General features: G+C 36.5%; 1 protein-coding gene across 7 annotated transcripts in view; it reads right to left on the bottom strand.

Annotated features, from left to right (window-relative positions):
* Positions 1-19,033, bottom strand: part of LOC131434549 (uncharacterized) — a 157,993-nt gene that overhangs the window by 55,268 nt on the left and 83,692 nt on the right. For 6 of the 7 annotated variants that reach the window (XR_009230345.1, XR_009230349.1, XR_009230350.1 and 3 more), the window contains 2 exons: positions 11,086-12,783; positions 10,801-11,022 (listed from right to left, as the gene is read on the bottom strand). The exons of the other annotated variant lie outside the window; for it this stretch is intronic. The gene's annotated coding sequence lies outside the window, so the exon portion shown is untranslated. Of the gene's footprint in view, positions 1-10,800; positions 11,023-11,085; positions 12,784-19,033 lie in introns of those variants that run through there. 7 annotated transcript variants of the gene reach the window in all.

The following is a 19,033-nucleotide window of genomic DNA, read 5'->3' as shown; positions in this document are numbered from 1 at the left end:
GACGTAAATTTACCCGATTTTTTCTAAGAGTGTAAATTATGGTATTTGGGATAGAGGAACTACTGATTTCCAGGCATCAAATCGATTCTGTACATTGAACTTTGGTAATTTATTAATGGCTTATTGGGCGTTATCACAAAAAAAGCGAGAAGTCACCTACTAAAAATTCAACAGCTGAGATCTGTAAATCTGCACTCTAAAAATATTTGAATTTTACAGGTGACTTAATCCCTCATACGATGTAATTCATAAATACCTAATTTGTCAAATGACGGAAAAATTTATTCGTAATGACTTAATGTTAGATGAGCTTGAATTTTACTGGTTTCGACTGTAACTTGCGTTCTACTAGCAGGTGCGACTGTATGAATTTAAATGCACCTTTTACCGGCCAAGCAGATGCATGCTTCTGTGGCTCAGTCGACTATCAGACGAACTTGCAATCCAATGATTCTCGGTTCAAGTCGCGGTGGGTTGCTACGAAATTCTTTTTTTTTATTTCAATGAATTTCATGTCATGGAGTTTTAGACACAATATTAAATGTTCTTCCACGTAAATTTGCGTGAACTGCGACGCTCCATTTATGTGCATCTAATAAGATGTAAAATTTTTTAAGTGTGTGTGTATCCGTTCTACAGTGTGCCAGAACTAGAGTTGCCACCTGTACTGGCTTCGCCCGAAGAAAGAATTGTGAAAACAGAAAAAAGCTGCTCTTCCAGGTCCTTTGTTATTTCATAAATGACAAACAGAAGAAATTTTGCTCGGAGCATCGGAGATTTTTTTTTCTCCAAATTAAAGTAATTAAATTCAAGTGGCGGGCGAAGAATGCATCAGAGGTGGTAGCCCTAGCCAGAATGAAAAACCAAAGCTTCCAAAGCTTAATAAACATATTGATTGGGCATATTTTAGCTATTCTAACCTGCTCTGGTTCTGGTTAAATACCTTCATTTTCTTGACAAGATTGAATTTTAAAACAGAATGATCCAGCCTGGGATGTAGAAGAGAGCGACAAGCTTTTGATTTTGAATATGTCAACCTTGACATTATACGGCTTAATCTTAATTTTATTCTTCGAAATAGAAACAATCATAGCTTATTGGCAAAGTTCAACGAACGGTCGGCATTTAAAATGGTTTAGGAATTTATTTATGTCTCCGATTTCCCTAATCAATATCAAATCAATTCAGAAGCATCCTGGTGCTGTTGATTAAGACACGAGTGTCGTACAAGTCTGCCGGCCGTTGTTGGATCATCAGTTGAAAGTATTGAAACAAATATCATACAGAAATACTTAAGCGTATGTAATTGTTCAAAATGGTTTTGAAGAAGGTTAATAGGAGAATTGCAGCCTATATAAACAACAGTTTGCGTGCATACGGATAGGATGCGGCCAACATGGATCTTCGCCAACGGCATATGGAAGACCCTCATGCGATATTCACTTCACCGGCCACTACCGATAGCTTCTCGAGAATCCGCTACCGCTACATTACATAATGATACTTTTCTAGTTTTAAGTTAGTCGTAATTAAGATTAGTAAATACCCTTGGCATCTTAGAGCTTAAGCAGTGTGCCTTAAAATTATACTATAATATTGCGTGCATACGGTCGATGTAATATTACTGCAAAAATGAAGAGGAAAGTTTAATGCGATAGCACCGAATTTCATCTTATCCGTTGAGCTTATGTACCAAACAGAGGTGGTACCCTAACTAATAGTTTCTCTGTATGAGATGAATGATGGAGCTGAGATGATTATCGGAGCAGTTGCCCTATTTGTGCTAGAGCGTTGAATGAATTCGAATCGAACATGTGAAATCACTTTAGATTCTTTGTGCGAATACATAAAGCATAGATGGCAGATTCCGTAGATGAATTCCATAGATGATTGGATAGATGAAGCAGCTGAAATAAATATAAGTGCAGTTACCAAAAGACTCATATGTCATATGTCATTCTGCTGGATTTGTTTAACTATGGAAATATCTGTTTGCGTTGTTGCAGAATTTGGCAAATTAAGTTCATACTTAGTGATTTATATAGAAATGTTGTATCATCAAGTAAATAATTATGTATTTTTAAACTAAAATCACGATTTTAGTGTAGAACATTGGTACAACGAATTTCATTTACCTACCTAATACGTAAAATTTATTATCCATTTGATAAAAACTAAACCGTTTTATAAAAAAACTGGGCGGCATTGGTTAGTCGAAGACGAAACGTGAACTAAGTAAAATACTCATGTGCACTCTACACAAACCGGCTACCCATGAGGTACCAAACCCCTAAATGACTACAATCTGTTGGAGATCATATAATTGTCCATTTATTTCGTTCTTTGGATTCGTCAAATACCGTAGCTCGAAGCAGACGTGCACAAAAATTGCTCTATAGAAGTAGTTGGTACTTTTTACTACCCTGGTAGAACTACGAGGCTTGGTCATTGAAGGAGGCAGATTTTCGAGTATTCGGCGTGTTTGAACTAAACATTCTTAATCGCAAATATCCATATCACTCCAAGCACTCGTAATAGGCCTCGCTGTGTGTCATCCACTCACTTCCGTCCAGACTGTTTAAAACTCATGGTAGTTTTAACAATATTCAATAAAGCATAGTCTCTACTATAAGAAATACTATCAAACATTCACTTTTACCGAGTGTTCGACAGTGCGCAGTATGAAATCGGTAATGTTTCCTAGCTAGGCACGTTTCATTCGAACCTACGCCAAAAAGTGACTTGATTGAAGATAATCTTTTTCGATCAATCATAATCATCATGCTTCTCTTCTCAGTTTAGACTAGACGTTTTCAATATATTGGTTGGGCTAAGCAAAGGTTTCTTTGAGGATAAACCGAAAACGGGTCAAAAAAAAGGTCCTGCTAACCCTCAGTTGGATAAACGTATACTGAAGGCGTTCGATCAAAAGAAGGAGGTTTCAGTTCGGGATGTGGCCAAAAAAGTGGGCACTTCGAAGTCAAATGTTCTTCGTGCTAAAGAACGTTTGAATCTTCGAATCTATAAGAAGCAGAAACAACCAAAACGTAGTCCGAAACAAGAAGCATCGATCTAGCCGAGGGTTCGAAAGCTGTACAATACGATTCTTGCTGGAAATTTGAACTGCATAATCATGGACGATGACACCTACGTGAAACTCGATTACTAATTCTTGCCGGGACCACAATATTATACGGTGCGAGAAGGGCAAGTGTTAAAACAGTTCGAGACATCGATTGAAGTCGAAAAATTTGGTAAGAAAGCTATGGTCTGGCAAGCAATTTGTAGTTGCGGTAAGATTTCGAAACCCTTCATCACCACTGCTTCAATGAACAGCGAAATATACATCAAGGAATGTTTACAAAAACGACTTCTACCCATGATTCGAAGCCACAGGGATCCTGTTGTCTTCTGGCCAGATCTTGCTTCTTGCCACTACTCGGAATCAACGGTAGAATGGTATACTACCAAAAATGTCACTTTCGTCCCGAAAGAAAAGAAAGACATGAATCCACCAAATTGCCCACATCTTCGACCAATTTAGGAATCTTGGGCATTAACGAAAGCACATCTTAGGAAACATGTCTCGGCAGCCGAAACCATTCAACAGTTCGAAAAAGATTGGAAAAAAGTGTCAAAACTTGTCGCCGAGAAGACTGTACGGAATTTAATGAGGAACGTTTGCAAGAAGGTGCGCCAGCTAGTCTACAATGGCTAAGTAGCAAATGTTGAGAATAATATTCTGTTGTTGTAGTCTAACATTATCAGTATATCGAATAAAATTTGAATATCTAACACTTGTGAATTATTTACAGCGAAATCAAAGTGCGTCCATACTTTCTGAGACAGTCTTTATATCGTTTGGATTCTTGTAAAAGTCGCCAGTAAATGTTCATAAACTACAATTACTAGCACGCAAGAAAAACTTAGAGATCTTCACGTATCTATTGTGTGATTAGAAAAGTGCTCTTTGGTTGTATGATTTGAAACAAGTATTAACTCATCAAACATTATGGAAAGGTCGATATGTATCATAGCAGTAGATTTAGTGGAAACAAAATGTAAAACATATTGCACGACCAAATATAAAACATATTTGCAACATAACTCATTCGAACTTTCTAATAAGTTGCCACCGATTTCCTCGCCGAGTTTTTCCCGGTGCCGAAGGTGCTCTAATACAGAAAAGTTTTCTCAACAAAAAATAAATGTCTCCACATAAGAGTTTGAGAATATTTTTTCACTGTTTGCAGTTGCATTTAAAATTTTACTACAACTCAATTTAAAAAAAAGTTTGAACTTAAAAAAATATCGTAGCTCCAAATTTCTGTATAGAACGGCATGCAAAGGATGTATTTGATAAAAAATTGCCCATCGAAAATCATCTATAACTTTTGAGTCGTATGAGTAATAGATCCTGAAAATTTGACTAACTCATCCTGTGGAAGAATGTACAGAACTTGATCGTAAATATCTCGAGTTGTACTAAACTAAATAACAATAATTCTTTCTCTATGGCATCAGAAATATTATCAGCAATTTATGATTATATTTTCAACAGTGTGAGATAAGTATAAATAGCTCAAAATTGTAGTATTCTAAAACTTTCGCACTCGGACGACGGTTCTTGAGCTGAAGGCAGGACCTGGATTCTGGTCCACCTGAATTTAATAAAATGTTTCAAATTTTGTTCAAGAACTCAGTTTCAGAATTTAATTTCAGAATACAGATTCGAAAGTTAAAACTACGGTATCGGAACTGAATCTTAATTCTAGACTCTGTGATTAGATTTTGAAACTGAAACCTTAATTTAAGTTTGGAATCCGTATTCATTTTTCTTATTCAGAAATCCGATTTCAGGAATCAGGAGAAAATTCAAGATACAAATTATTGGTCTGGATTCCGGAACAAAATTTTAGATCTGAACTCCGAACCAGAATTTTGGAATTGACAACCAGAATTAAATTCCTGAATTTAGCTTCAGAATTCAATTCTTTTCCAGAATTCAGGTCCAGAATTAAGGACCTGCATGATCGAATTGAACTCGAAACTTGGGCTCTGGAATTAAGTTTGTTAACTGATTTCAGTTACATAATTTAGGTTCGGAATTCAAGTTCAGAATTCTATTAATTTTGGAATTTGGATTCTGATCCACCCGCATTTTTTATTTTAGTATATAGTCTACATCTGTCCAGATTCATAGTTAGTTATACGGTAGTTCCGGTAATGTCGTCGAAACAAATTGTCCGTGAAAAAAGTTTGTACACACGCAATACAATTTCAGAAGCTTCCTACCGATGGATCGCTAGAAAAGCTTGGAATCGCACAACTTTATCTCGTGTGATAAAAATCATTAGGAAGCGTCTAAGTGTCTAATTAATGTGGTGTAATGAACAGTGCAATAACCAGAGAATCTTCTAGACGTATTCCGGAGGATATTCGAATGAGATAATTATTGAAATTGGCAAAGTGTTTTCTGATCTGGCAGGACGTTTGCGGATGTGGTGAAATAAGCATTGCCTTTAAACAATCAACGGTACGATTTTCGTGGAAGAGTAATTTAAGAAGCGTCTCTTGCCATTCACAAAGAAGCACAAAGGATCAGCTCTGTTTTGACCTGCTTTAGTATCCTGCCACTACACTTGAATCTCTGAACCAATGAAATCCACTTTAGTTAGGTCCGAACGAGAGGTAGCGCGGTCGGACAGCACACGGATTAAATTGATGGGACAGCACACGGATTCAATCGATATTTTTCACTTAGTTGACGGAAAATACCACATACATTTGTTTGGATGCAATTGCTTTGAGGCTTAGTGGCTAATAATCAACAAGTTTCCTTGGGAAATTCGTTCTGAGGTTCATGAATCAATCTTTATTCCAGAGTACAAGAATCAATCTTCATTCAAGAAGTACAATTGTACTTAAAAACGAACAAAACGAACGTTAACGTAAAATCATTCATTTGTGTTTATTTTAAATCAATTCCAATTATCATATTAAGACAATTGCAGAAATCAGCGAAATGACCCTTTCGGCGAAATGGCTTTCGGCGAAATGACATTCGGCGAAGTGGCCATTCGACGAAATGACCCTTTCGGCGAAATGACTTTCGGCGAAATGGCTTTCGGCGAAACGGCTTTCGGCGAAATGACCCTGATCCGTTTTTCATTCACTACAAATTTTAAGAAATTCAGTTTAAAGGTTTAATAGCCTGGTAAGCACGTGGAATCTGCCCCCAAAGAGAATTGAAATTGTTATATCATATTTGACGGAACTTTGACTGGTGACAATTTTTCCAAAATGTCAACCCAGGCTTTCTCAGAAAGATTAACAATATTTTCCATTTCTGTTGGAAATGTATTTTTTGCCTAAAAAACTTCAGTATATTTTTTCACATTTACGGATTTGACACCATTCTGGATTTTTTTTTTGCAATAAATAAAAAAGTATTGATCGCGTTCAAATGATTTGGTTTCATTTTTTTATGTTTTCCTAAAAAAATTGCAATCAACCATGCGTTTTGATTGAAGCTCTATGGGTAGGGAACGCAGTTCTAGTTCTAGTAGTTATGCACCATGCGTTTCCTTCTAATGGATTTTTTAATTCAAATATTGTGGCTTTCCCCATTAATAAAATATATGAACCCGAAGCCCTTGAACGTGTTCTAAAATTATATATTTATTAATCAATAATACAGAGTGGTACCAAAATCGAAAGTGTGATAAAATATGTCTCAAATTTTTTAAGTATTTTTAATGCAAGAAATACGTCTAAAAAAAAAGTAAAACCACACTAGCTCCAGGAATGAAGTTTTGGGAAAATTGAGCTTTTTTCGATATGGTATAACAATATACATGACGAATTTCGGGTCATGTATACGAATACAAAAAAAAGCTTTGCATACTTTTTTTTTGCAAAAATGATCTTTTGAAAAGGGCCAAACCTTTTCACCATTTTTTTTCAAATGTCTGTATTCTGACAAACGCTTCAGATAAGTTTTGCATGAGTGAATTTAACAAATTTTTACAAATCCAAATCGACCCGTGAAGAGCAGTGCTAGTAAAATTATGATTATGGATCGATTGAATAAATCAAAGTTAGACATTATCAAGTGCTGTGCAAAGATAAACAATCCGAAGTGCAATCGTAATAATTTACGTCCCATGTCGTCAAGGATAATCAACCAAATTTATTGCATGGGATATAATCTTCGCAAATGAAAAAAAAAAACGCCGATCGGTTAGAAATGACGAAACAATGTACCCATCAATAAGCAACCTTCCACTGCAGGCACTTCCATATCACAAATATTTTTTAGCATTTATTTTTCTCACATTGAACTTTTTTTGTCTCACAGATAGTGTACCATCGATACCATCATTGGAGTCAATTCCATCAACAAACTAACTACACGGCCCGTATACCGTCGAAAAGTTTAATAGCATTGCTGAAATATTTAACGCGTCATCAATCTCATCAAGGAATATGAGAAGCATGCCAAAGTAACCATATGCATTATATCACTGCATATTTACAACTCTATTTTTACATTGTTAATGTATAATTATACTAATCGTACATACTTTAAAGCAATGTGCATTAAATTTGCATTCAAAACGTAACTATATTTTGGAACTTTAATAATAACTATAAGAGTAATAATTTTATAAGATTCTAATGATCGCCCTTTTCAGATTTATAATACCATTGTAAAAACATGTGTAACTCGGCTGCATTTAATCAAATTTTACGCGAATTTTTAAAGCTGAATTAATGTAAAGTTATAATGCGTCGTGGTTACTTGGGTGGTTTATTGCTTCAAAAAATCATTGCAAATCACGCAAGCAGTGCGAAAAAATATATTCTGAATAGATTCAACGGACATCGGCAAGCAGGAGGCTTATGATGAAATAATTATGCAGTTGAAGAAAAAAATCAACTCTCCTACAGCTAACAGAAATGAAAAGATAAAAATATTATCAGCACTGCCTAAGTCTTGGTCAGTGAATAAAATCGTGGGAAAGCTTAACGCACCAATGATGAGACAGGTAAAGGAACTTGTTGATGAGCAGGGTATCCTTTGCAGCACCAACAAAAGAAGCGAGCGTGGTTTCGACGACAGTACAAAACAATCAATTAAAGACTGTCCCAGAAAGTATGGTCGCAACCAAAAACCGCTGCCATTTCGCAATAGTTCAGAATCTGTCAATTTTTATAGCTGCGTCCTGTTGATTACACTCTTCTCTAACCACTTGTGCAGTTGTTTATTCGTTTTCATTAGTTTGTTTCGAAATGCGTGGACTTTCAGCAGAACAACGTCGAAAAATTGTGTACAAATGGTGCACAGAACGCGGACTGTCACTGAGAAAGATAGCAAAAATGGAAGGAGTAAGTGAAAAAGCCGTGCGAAATGCAATCAGGAAGTTCGGTGAGGATAACACCTTTGAGGATAAACCGAAAACAAGTCGAAAAAAAGGTCCTGCTAACCCTCAGTTGGATGAACGTATACTGAAGGCGTTCGAGCAAAAGAAGGAGGTTTCAGTTCGGGATGTGACCAAAAAAGTGGGCATTTCGAAGTCAAATGTTCTTCGTTCTAAAGAACGTTTGAATCTTCGAACCTATAAAAAGCAGAAACAACCAGAACGTAGTCCGAAACAAGAAGCATCGATCAGGCCGAGGGTTCGAAAGCTATACAATACGATTCTTGCTGGAAATTTGAACTGCATAATCACGGACGACGAAACCTACGTGAAACTCGATTACAAATCCTTGCCGGGGCAAGTGTTAAACTAGTCCGAGACATCGATTCAAGTCGAAAAATTTGGTAAGAAAGCTATGGTCTGACAAGCAATTTGTAGCTGCGGTAAGATTTCGAAACCTTTCATCACCACTGCTTCAATGAACATCGAAATATACATCAAGGAATGTTTACAAAAACGACTTCCACCCATGATTCGAAGCCACAAGGATCCTGTTGTCTTCTGGCCAGATCTTGCTTCTTGCCAATACTCGGAATCAACGGTAGAATGGTATACTACCAAAAATGTCACTTTCGTCCCAAAAGACACGAATCTACCAAATTGCCCACAACTTGGACCAATTGAGGAATTTTGGGAATTAACGAACGCACATCTTAGGAAACATGTCTCGGCAGAAGAAACCATTCAACAGTTCGAAAATGATTCGAAAAAAGTGTCAAAATTTGTCGCCAAGGATTCTGTACGGAATTTAATGAATAACGTTCACAAGAAGGTGCGCCAGCTAATCTACAATGGCTAAGTAGCAAATGTTGAGAATAGTATTCTGTTGTTGTAGTCTAATGTTATGAATTATTTACAGCGAAATTAAAGTGAATCCATACTTTCTGGGACAGTATTTATGAACTTTTATGATGATAATGATATCAGCCGACCTACGACAGGAACAAAAGATTTTTTTTCCTTGGTTCGGAACAGCAGAAAAGAACAAGTTTAAAAAGGCGCTCAGAAATTTCACAGTTCTTTGCCTATTCCTGATGGCAAAGTAGATGCAAACAAGTATTCTCATTCTGAAGATGAATCGAAAATATTTTCCTTGTATAGAATTAAAAAAAAAGGACAAAAGTTGTATATAAAATTAAATAAATATTTGTGTAAAATTCAATGCATGATGTTGTGGTGGTTATTTCTGTCCCCGATCAGAACTATACAAGAAAATAAAAAAAATAATGCATTATTTGTTCAATAAGACAAACTCTTTTCAACGAAATTCTTGAATAATAAAAATATACCTAGTTGCTACATTAGACAACATCTTTTCATAAACTGAGTTTTGTTGAATTCTGAGATAATTACGACTTCCTTTGGATTAGTTTTTGATAAAATTAAACTGAAAAAAAAATCAGTTTCGACAAGGAAAAATGTTTTTTTTTTCAAAAAACTTTTTTCCTTAAAAGTGCCCAACTTGAATTTTTGACTGTAGGTAAGGAACATAATCTCCTATCTTTTAACAAAATTTTATCTACATCAAAAATGATTTTCTTGCAATTTAAATTTTTAAAATCGATTTTTTCAATGTAGGAGTCGATAAGGATTTTTTCCAATATTTTTTTTTTCAAAAACTTGACTAATTTTGTAAAAATCACTCATACAACAATTTTTGTAGGATTTGTCATTTTTCGAATATTTGAAACACATTTTTCGATCATTTGAAACACATTTTGGTGAAAAAATGTTGGCCCTTTTCAAAAGACAGTCTAGATCAAAGTATGCAAATTGGTTTTGTGACAAAGTCTTCATGTACAGCAAGTTTCATTAAAATTCGAGAGGGTGCTGCCAACTCTGAATACGATTTAGAGAGAAATTCGACACATTCTCTTTGGGAGCAGATTTCACCTGCGTTTTTTTTTTTGTGAGTGGATTTATGTGTTCCATTCATATCGCGAGTACACCCTTTAATGAGACGGTCATCAGTCAAGTTTCACGTCACTTCCTACAGCAAGGAAAATTATTTTTGTTTTCAAATGGAATCACATCGTTTGGGGAATTTAATGAGCAAAATTCATTGTTAGTAGCTAGTACAAGATTCCAAAAAAATATATGTAACAAATCTAGCCAAAAAAAACTACTCGTTTTAGTAATGATAATTTTATGACGGTTAGTAAATTTTGAATGAACTGTCCAAACAAACAACAACAACTACCGTTTCCAAACGCTATTTACAAACACACTGTACTTACTGGCCCTGTTATGGAACGATAACATTTTACCTGAGTGTTTCAGACGGAAGGGATTTCACAGCATTCATCCAGTGACAGCATAACAAAAAGCTCGTTTATTCTTACTAAACTTTTCCTACAAGAGAGTATTATAAATCATTTCTAAATTCAAGCGGCATCGAAATGGAGTTCAAATGGAGAGCTGTAGGAAAGTTAGCATCCTTCGGGTTGAGTATTCTAAAATTTGCACTTGTCTCTAGCGACTCTCCCGTTGACTAAAAGTAATTGGCAATTTTGGAAGAATGTATCCTAATTGATTCTATCTGAAATGTGAAAAAAACAAAATCGTTAGTAAATGAATTTTCATCCCGTTAGTGCAATACAACCCTAAAAATTGACTCTGGCTAGACGTATCTACTGTGTCCTTAAAGTAGTAATCGAAATATCTCCCTACGTGTTGATTATCGTGGTGAAAGAAACACTGAATTCGCCGGGATGTTGACCGGAAACGTAGACCTTCGATACCGAAGTGCTGGACAGTTGGCTCATGGTGGGTGGAGGTGTGGAAACGATGGGTAACAACGGCTCAACCGGAGCGGCCGACAGAAGCTGAGCCCTTCGTTCGCGTTCTTCCAGCAGAGGAATTAGAAGGCTTAGTTTGTTGGAAAGATCATCCGTCGTTGGTTGGATCCGGATCGTCGAAGTTGTGGGGATCGTTAGGGTTTCGGTTATGAAAGAAGTGATCACGGTTGGTGTTACTTCACTGTCGAAAATGGTCGTGAGGATTTCTCGACCTTGGAATGTAATCGGTAGCACAATTGATTTGGTTTGCGTTAACGTGCTGACCACTTCTTTTACGTGAGTTTTGTACTCGGTGTTTGTCGTGACCACCAGCTGGTACCGATTCGGATCTGGGATGAACTCAGTTGGACGAGGAGCGAAGTTTGGTTCACCAACTCCGAGGTTTCCCAGCAATAACTGCGACAGGAGAATGTTAGCCAGTGGTGCATTGGAAAGCACTGCACTGTTGGCATTATTGCCTTTGGTTTGCACGAATGGACTTGCTTCGTAGATTGTAGTTGAAATAGTAGCGGAATAAGCGGTCGGTCGACCACGGAAAGTGTTCGACGAGACCGACACGGTGGTTGTAGGGGTAGAGCTTAACACAAATTTGGTGATCTCAAACAGACCGTCGTTGTTGAATGAAGTAATTTCTTTGTTCAAAACATGAATTGGAAGTCCATTCGGTCCCTGAGTTAAGGAGAAACAGGTGGTGCAAATTTCTTCAATGCTGGTGGTAGTTGTTTTGATCAAACTGATCTCAGTCCGGGAATTAGTTACCAAAGACACAGTGGCATCAGTTGATAGGTGGAATGTGACCGTCAATGCCGGAGTACTGGGTTGCAGGCTAGTGCTACCCAGGCTAACTGTCTTTCTGCGCCAATCCGAAGCCGTTGCGGTATGTCCATAACGATTCACGCGTTGTTCCTCTTCTTTCCATCCCCTGTGGCTTCCACCGCGCCTTGTGTTTCCTCGTGTTGGGGTTTTGTTACCTCCGTAGGCAGATAACGTGAAGGATGGTCTCCGAGTGTTATAACTCGGTTTGTAAGCCAACGATTTGAGAGTGTTCCGATTTCTGGATCTAGCAGGATTTCTCGTCAGTGTACTTTGACTTGCGACAGTTCTGGGTCGACTCGTTTTGATTTCATTTGCCGTTGCTTTACTCTTGGACAGAATCCTATATTCGGCCCAGTTATCTCGCAGATTTTTACCCGTCCTCGGAGTGGTGGTGTAATCGATGTAATCGTCTGAAATATAATACCTAGAATCGATTCGATTCGTAATTGTCTGTTCCCGTTGGGGGCTGGTTCGGCTTCTCCGATTGGTACGGCTATTAATGGCCTGTCGTTTTTCTCGGACTTTACTCGGTCGGATCACATTCGCCATCGGGTTGGTCACGCCTTTCTGCTCGTTGGCGTCTTCCTCCAGCTGAAGCTCGTTGGTTATCTCACCCGAGATGCTCACCTCTGGGTCAACGAAATCATCATCGAATGCCGACCAGTCGAGCTGTGGTTCATGTTCGGCTGAAAGAAAGAGAGAAACAATGGGCAGAGAAAAGAATAGCATTAGGCTGGAGATGACCACCAGAGAGGATTGCAGATGGAGAAGGGCGGTAAATTGTGTCGGTTGGTCAGTGGTTGGCGGTTGTATGGTGGGTTTAGTTACAGTACTACCAGGGAATAGTGATCTGTTCGACCGTTCATGCAAATCTGTGTCAAGTGTTAAGGGTTGTTCAGTATAGAAGTGTGTTAAATTTTGAGTAGAAATAACCTTTTGTACAGTATATTCACAAATTATGCAATAAATAGAGTTAATTGAATACAAAGATATTAAATATTTTCCGACCTAAATATCTCATGATTACAATTATACCATAATATAAGAGAACATGAGTTCGAAACAACAAATTACATCTTATTAGTTGTTGGAATGATGTTTTGTTTTTTAATCGAATGTTACTTATTCGATTAATTGCAGTTGCAGTATTTTAATTATTTGGACTCCTTGCGAAAATTGATTCAAATCCTAAGAGGTGGAGAATATAGATGATTATCATTGCCGATTACTTTCCAAGTCAACTTTTTTCTGTTACTGGAGTTTAGGGTAGCCCCCCCCCCCCCATGTTTTTCAGCTCTCGTTATACCACGAATTTATTCGGTGGTAACATTTGAAAGCTTCTTTGTTACCGACGAATCGTGGTTTGTGTTCTATTTTTCAGACAGTATTTGACTGGTAGTTTTTGATTGATTTCCAAAATATTAATTTTAACATCGGTCGTAGAGCTTCAAATAATCGCAAAAAAGAAAGAGATATGAACTATATCAGCTAGAGAGAACAAACGAAGAAAAAGCAAAACAAAAAGTACGAGCTCCAAAACAGAACACAAGAAAAAACGAACTTTATCCCCCTAGCAGTGAGATGATATCTTTTTTATTATTATTCCTCATGTTTTTAGTTTTCATGAAATGTTGGAACAAAAAGAGAACTTTTATGAAACCATAAAATTATTTTTTTGAATCTAAAAGTGTGACAATCGATTAAGCATTCCAAGAGATGTCGAAGTTAGTTCCACTTTAGAGTTTTTGAATATTATTTACAGTATTTCCAGAACCGGTATTCAGGTACCAGAATCACTCAAAACGGTTCGTATGTCCGTGAATTAATATGACGAATAAATTGGAATAGTTTTGAACCCAACTCTGAAGATTTTTTGTGTTCATCAATTTTGTATGGACCGTAAGTCTTTTAATTGGAATTTTAAATCCCCCTGGCCCGGAGATTCGAAGATTTAAAAGTGTTTTTTTCTTTATAATAATAAAAAAATTAATAATCCAAATTTGTGTATCGTTGCGAATTTTGCCGGATCCGTCATACCAATGCATGCACAAACAGCACGCTTAGTTAAAGCCGAAGAGAAAAAAACGTACCTGGCGGTCCTCTTACCAGCTGCTACCTAATTTTGGGTTAAAACCTTTCCAAAATGAACTGAAGTGAATCTCCTCGACAATGATTGATTTCTCCTCACAAAATAAGTAATTTTGATTTTCAGTGTATATCTTCTCCATCAGACCTAATTCCATTTAGGCGCAGACAAGGAACCAGCTATCTATAGGGTAACAGAGGTATTTTGGCCACTTCATATATTTTGGCCCACCTAACAAACTTTATCGATTTTATCGGATTTTATCCATGTTAAGTAACCCATGTTGCATCAATTTGATGCCTATCATATTAAATTACCTATTGCGGAAGGGGTTTTCAAAGATATCACAACATTTGGTGAATATTTGTACAAAGTGGGCCAAAATAAAATCAATCCTAAAGTGGGCCAAAATACCTCTGTTACCCTATATGGGACGAAGTTTAAGTGGTCAATAAAGAAGTATTGTTTTTCAAGGCTAGTTCGCGACAGTTGAAATTTTTAATTAAAACAAGTTGGCTGTTACTTCAGTTCAGTTATTTAATTAGACATCATCAGTTATTTAATTAGACAAAATAGACCCTATTTTACGAGCAGTTTTTTCGATCAGTTCATGTAGTAGTTATCGAGCAGTTTTTGGAGTAGTATTTCGAATAGTTTTTCGATCAGTTTTTGGAGAAGTTTTCGAGCAGCTTTTGGAGCAGTTTTCGAGCAACTTTCAAGCAGTTTTTCGAGCAGATTTTGGAGTAGTTTTCGAGCAGTTATTTTCGAGTAGTATTTTTTTCGAGCAGTTTTCATGCAGTTTTTCGAATGGTTTTCGAACAGTTTCAATAAGCTTTTTCGAGCAGTTTTTGTGTATTTTTTTTCAAGTACAGGTATAAGCTTTTTCGAACAGTTTTTCGAGCAGTGTTTTCGAACAAATTTTGGAATAGTTTTCAAGTAGTTCTCAAAAAGTTTTTCGTGCAATTTAAAAACTGTTTTCCGAGCAGTTTTTGAAGTAGCTTTCAAGCTACTTTTGAGCAGTTATTGAGCCGTTTTTCGAGCCAAGGTAGAAGTAGTTTTCGAACAGTTTTTTAGTGGTTTTCAAGCAGTTTGAGATTTTTGAGTAGTTTTCGAGCTGTTTTCAAACAGCTTTTTCGAGCAGTTTTTGAGTATTTTTTACGAATAGTTTTCAAACAGTTTTTCGAGCAGTTTTTGGAGTAGTTTTCAAGTAGTTCGAAAACATTTTCGAATTGTTTTCGAGCAGTTTTTGGAGTAGTTTTCGAGAAGCTTTATGAGTAATTTTTGAGCAGTTTTTGGAGTAGTTTTAAAATCGTTAAAGAAATCTTTTTCAGCAGATTTCGGAGTAAAGCTTTTGAGCCGTTTTTCGAGCAGTTTTTGAAGTAGCTTTCGAGCAGTAAATCGAGCAGTTTTTGAGCAGTTTATCGGGCAGTTATAGAGCCGTTTTCCGAGCAGTTTAAGAAGAAGTTTTCGAGCAGTTTTTTGAGAGGTTTTCAAGCGGTTTCAAAGAGTTTTTTCGAGCAGTTTTTTAAGAGGTTTTCAAGCGGTTTCAAAAAGTTTTTTTCGAGCAGATTTTGGAGTTTTTTCGAGCAGTTTTCGAGCAATTTTTCATCCTTTTTAAAAAACTTTTTCAGCAGATTCGGAGTAGTTTTCGAGCAGCTTTTGAGCCGTGTTTCGAGCAGTTTTTGGAGTAGCTTACGAAAAGTTTTTGAAGTAAATTTCGAGCAGTTTTTTTATTTGTATTCGAGCAGTTTTTAGAGTGGTTTTCGAGCAGTTCCAAAAAGTTTTTCGGGCAGATTTTTGAGTAGTTCTCGAGCAGTTTTCAAACATGTTTTTCGAGCAGTTTTCGAGTATTTTCCCGAGTAGTTTTCAAACAGTCTTTCGAGCAGTTTTTTTCGAGCAGTTTTAGAAATTGTTTTCGAGCAGTTTTTTAGTGGTTTTCGAGCGGTTTCAAAAATTTCTTCGAGCAAATTTTGGAGTAGTTTTCGAGCAGTATTCAAACAGTTTTTTCGAGCAGTTTTCGAGTAGTTTTTGAGTAGTTTTCGAACAGTTTTTCGAGCAGTTTTTGAAGTAGTTTTCGAGCAGTTTCAAAAAGTTTTTTCGAGCAGATTTTGGAGTAGTTTTCGAGCAGTATTCAAACAGTTTTTCGAATAGTTTTCGAATAGTTTTCGAATAGTTTTCGAGTAGTTTTCGAACAGTTTATCGAGCAGTTTTTCGAGCAGTTTTTGAAGTAGTTTTCGAGCAGTTTTTGGAATGGTTTTCGAGCAGTTTCAAAAAGTTTTTTTTGAGCAGATTTTGGAGTAGTTTTCGAGCAGTATTCAAACAGTTTTTCGAGGAGTTTTCGAATAGTTTTCGAGTAGTTTTCAAACAGTTTATCGAGCAGTTTTTCGAGCAGTTTTTGAAGTAGTTTTCGAGCAGTTTTTGGAGTGGTTTTCGAGCAGTTTCAAAGAGTTTTTTCGAGCAGATTTTGGAGAAGTTTTCGAGTAATATTCAAACAGTTGTTTCGAGCAGTTTTCGAATAGTTTTCGAACAGATTTTCGAGCAGTTTTTTTTAGTAGTTTCGAGCAGTTTTTGGAGTGGTTTTCGAGCAGTTTCAAAGAGTTTTTTCGAGCAGATTTTGGAGTAGTTTTCAAGCAATTTTCAAACAGTTTTTTGAGCAGTTTTCGAGTATTTTATTCGAGTAGTTTTCGAACAGTTTTTCGAGCAATTTTTGGAGTACTTTTCGAGTAGTTCAAAAACATTTTCGAATTGTTTTTCTTGCAGTTTTTGGTTTTCGAGCAGTTTTAAAAGCTTTTTCAGCACATTTCGAAGTAGAATTCAAGCAGTTTTTTAGTAGTTTTTGAGCAGTTTTTCAAGTATTTTTTCGAGTATTTTTTTGAGTAGTTTTCGAACAGTTTTTCGAGCAGTTTTCAGTGCAGTTTTTCAGAGCAGATTTTGGATTTGTTTTCGAGCAGTTTTTAAACAGTTTTTTAAGCAGTTTTCGAGTAGTTTTTTGAATGGTATGGTTTCGAGCAGTTTTTTGAATGGTTTCCGAGCAGTTTTAAAAGCTTTTTCAGCACATTTCAGAGTAGATTTCGAGCAGTTTATGGAGTAGTTTTTGAGCAGTTTTGAAGTAGTTTTCGAGTAGCCGTTTTTCGAGCAGTTTTTGGGGTAGCTTTCGAGCAGTTATTCGTGCAGTTTTTGAGCAGTTTGTCGAGCAGCTATCGAGCCGTATTTCGAGCAGCTTTAAAAGTAGTTTTTGAGCACTTCATTGAATGGTTTTCGAGCAGTTCAAAAAAGTTTTTTGCTAACAGTTTTTGGAGTAGTTTTCGAGTTGTTCTTCAAAATATTCGAGCTGTTTTTCAAGCAGTTTTTAGAGTAGTATTCGAGCAGCTTTTTGGAGTAGTTTTCGAGCAGTTTTAAAGGGTTTTTCAGCACATTAGAATAGATTTCGAGTAGTTTTTTGTAGTTGTTTTTGAGCAGTTTTGAAGTAATTTTCAAGTAGTTTTTAGAGCATATTTAAAAAGCGTTTTCAGCAGATTTCCAGTAGTTTTTCGAGCAGATTTTGAGCCGTTTTGCGAGCAGTTTTTGGAGCAGCATTCGATCAGTTTTTTCGGTGGTTTTCGAGCAGTTTTAGAAGTAGCTTTTCGAGAAGTTGTCGAGTTGTTTTTTGAACAGTTTTTGGAAATGTTTTCGAGCAGTGATTTCAAGTTTCTAGAGTAGTTTTCGTGCAGTTTTTGAACTTTTTTTCGAGCATTATTTTCGAGTAGATTTTTCGAGCAGTTTTTAAGGCATTTTTTGAGCAGTTATTGAAACAGTTTTTAGAGTAGTTTTCAGCAGCTTTTCGAGCAGTTTTAGATCAGGTTTTTCGAGTAGTTTATGGAGCAGTTATCGACCAGTTATTTAAACAGTTTTTGAAGTAGTGTTCGGGCAGTTTTCGAGCAGTTTTTTAAACATTTTTTAAAGTTTCCGAGCAATTTTTTAAGCAGTTTTCGAGCAGTTTAGAAGTGGTTATTAACATAGTTTTTGGAGTGTTTTTTGAGCAATTTTAGAGCCGTTTTTGAAGCAGTTTTTAGAACAGTTTTTGGAGTATTTTTCGAGTGGTTTTGGAAGTATTTTTCCAATAGTTTTTGAGCAGATTTCCGAGTTATTCAAACAGTTTTGGAGTAGTTTTCCTACTGTTTTTTGAGCAGTTCTTCGAATAATTTTCGAGAGTTTTTGGAGCAGTTTTTCTAGCAGTTCTCAAGCAGTTGTTCATAGTTTTTAGAGTATATTTTGAGCATTTTTCAGAAAATTTTTCAAACAATTTGCGAGCAGTTTTTGAGCAATTTTCTCGAGCAGTTTTTGAAACAGATTTCGAGCACTTTTTCTATCAGTTTTTTTAGCAGTTATTCAAACAGTTTTTCGAGTAGTTTTCAAACAGTTTTTCGAGCAGCTTTCGAGCAGTTTTTGAGTAGTCGTCGAGTAGTTTTTTCGAATAGTTCTTGGAGCAGTTTTCGAGCAACTGTTTAAACAAGCAGGTCCAAAACCAAGTATTCTCGCACGGATAATTATATGTAGCTTTCTCTAGGGTTAAATCCTTCGCGAATGTGAAAATTGCTGCGGCCCACACATCAATCAACCCTACTTGACTTCCAACAAACAAAGCTCGGTATAGGATGGTAAGACAATTAACTAAGAGCCACCTCACCAGTTCACAGGGGTCCGTTCCCGCCACGTCATCTGTCACATAATCACATCACATTTCTTCAGTATACCTTAATCACGTTATGAGAGGTCAGTTAAATTCACCGAAGGGAATGTCAACCATTTCATTTGATTAGACATTTTTTGAAATCAGTGTAGCCATCTTTAAGAAATCGCAAATCGCGATC

The sequence above is a fragment of the Malaya genurostris genome, chromosome 3 (genome assembly GCF_030247185.1).
Source record: "Malaya genurostris strain Urasoe2022 chromosome 3, Malgen_1.1, whole genome shotgun sequence".
NCBI classification, from domain to species: domain Eukaryota; kingdom Metazoa; phylum Arthropoda; class Insecta; order Diptera; family Culicidae; genus Malaya; species Malaya genurostris.
This window is presented reverse-complemented; position numbering and strand designations above follow the sequence as displayed.